The sequence below is a fragment of the Myotis lucifugus genome, unplaced genomic scaffold (genome assembly GCF_000147115.1).
Source record: "Myotis lucifugus unplaced genomic scaffold, Myoluc2.0 scaffold_774, whole genome shotgun sequence".
Classification (NCBI taxonomy): Eukaryota; Metazoa; Chordata; class Mammalia; order Chiroptera; family Vespertilionidae; genus Myotis; species Myotis lucifugus.
Window position 1 is genome coordinate 160,761 of NW_005871822.1, and position 2,448 is coordinate 163,208.

Here is a 2,448-nt window from a genome sequence, read left to right on the forward strand (position 1 = left end):
GAGAGGGTTAGAATATGCCAATCTTTTCCAACTGAGTTCTGAGACAAATGTGCAGGTTGTCTACCTGCAGAACCTGCACAACTGCACACAACAGTCCTGCCCTGCAGGACCCACAGGGGTTCCCTGGAAATAACTTAGGGCCAGTGGAGGAGGGGGAAATCAGCTACCTCCGCTTCCGTCATAAGTTCTGCTTCATCTGCCTCGTATCTTGCATTTCTGCATAAAATTTTGTGAGGTTTCAATAGCTAAGAAGCTTCGAACACCACTAATAACTCAAAGATTGATTCCATTGTTAATACTCCGGTTTGATGACTCTGCGCCCTGAAACCAGAACTCCATTGCCAACAGCCACTCTGGGTGTAGGGTCAGGGTCTGTGCTGCCCACATGGACTTCACGCTCAGTGATGGGTGACCTGGCTGTGCTTAGGAAGCAAGGAGGGATGTCACATCGCCCAGGGATTTGAAGGGTGAGGGAAGGGAATGTCACACTCCTGTCTAGAAAAATTACATTCCCTTCTTTTACTTAGGCTTTTCAGGCAGTTATAGAATCTCCCCTCATTAAAACTTCTAAATTTATTCCTCTTCACCACGTGGAGTTTCCTGACACTTGTGCTGTCGCAGCCTGTCGGAATTGAGGAGTCCCACATTGCTGTTTATTTTTAGCTCCCCTTGCTTACGTTTTCATTTCAGACTCAGCTGGGGGTTTTCTCTCCTTCATGGTCTTAAATTGGCAAGAAGATTGGGTCTTTGGGCACAAGGTTTGAGGGCCGCCAGTCTCTTTGAGTGAGACCTCTGTGGTTGGTACGTGGCAGCCTCTCTTGTGTGACTCAGTCAACATTTACTAGGCACCTACTACATACTATGTGCAAGACCCTGTTTGCGAGCTCTAGAGGTTTCAAGAATCAATCTGATATGGATCCTGCCTCTAAAGACTTAAAAGCAAAGGTGGCGGAGGGGGAGTGGGGAAGAGCAGGGAAGCAATGAGGGAATTCAACGGGCCTCACTCCAACCAGGCTGGAAGCCGCCACACTATAGCCTGGAACATGGTTGGTGACAGAAAGTCTTGCTGGAGGATAATGAGCGACGTTAAACAGAAAACCATGGCCCACTGCTCCAGGAGGCATGCGCTCTGGCCCACCACACCCACTCCACTAGGAAGCACGATGCAGAAATAACCTTGAGGTGTTCTTAGCAGACATGCAAAATAAGAATCCCCCACCTTTGTAAGACTCCCTAAAACATGGATGGGGGTCAGCCTGTCAGTTTTTGACAGAATTACAGCTTAATTGACTGTGCAGAAGAGAGCTTAACAGCAGGCCTGAGACTGCTGTCCTTAGAAAGGCCTGCTACAAGGACCCGAATAGCCTCAGCAATCTTGAGAAAGAAGAACAAAGGTCTCCTGTTATCAAACTATACTACAAGGAGGCCATAGTAATCAAAACAGCACGGTACTGGCGTAAAAACAGGCATAAAGATCAATGGAATAAAATAGTTCAGAAATAAACCCACACCTTCATGGTCGGTAAATTTTTACCAAAGGAGGCAAGAACATACGATGGAGTTAAGACAATCCATTCAATAAAAGGTGTTGAGAAGCCCGGCTGGCATGGCTCAGAGGTTGAGCTTCGACTTATGAACCAAGAGGTCACGGTTCGATTCCTGGTCAGGGCACATGCCTGGGTTTCCGGCTCGATACCCCGTGTGGGGCGTGCAGGAGGCAGCCGATCAACAATTCTCTCTCATGATTGATATTTCTATCTCTCTCTCCCTCTCTGAAATCATCTTATCATTTATATGGAATTTCACTCTAATCTCAATCCCAGTATCTTCCCCAACTCCCTTCTTCAAGGAGTGATTAAATCTGAACACAACACTGAGGTGATGTATTAGCTCAGGACCTTTGGTTTTACTTTAAACTCATTTTAAATATAAAATGTTTCTATTAGTGATTAACTCCTCTTTTAAAAATTGAATATTTTCATTAATAAAGTTTCAATTGAACTTGAATTCTGGATTACACAGAGCTAGACTTGAATATAGATAGACCGTACTAACTCTATGACCTCAGCAGTGAAATTAAATTCACCTCTCTCAGCATTCATTTCATTATCTATAAAATAGAAAGTAATATTGACCCTAAAGTGTTATGAGAACTAAATTAAGGTGATATGCAATAAGTGTTTCGTACATGAATAAGCACATGGTAAGCACAGAAAAGCTGGTAGCTGCAATTATTACAGTTCTACACTGTGTCTAATGTATCTGAATTCTGAGTAAAAGGGAATAGCTTTGAATAAAAACATCTGAGTTCTAGTCCTGGCCATGTAACTCAGTGGCTGGAGTGTCACCAAGGGTTGGTTGTGTGTTTGATTTCAGGAGGCAACCAATCAATGTTTCTCTCTCTCTCTCTTTTCCTTCTCTCTCTAAAATCAATTAATATGTCCTCAG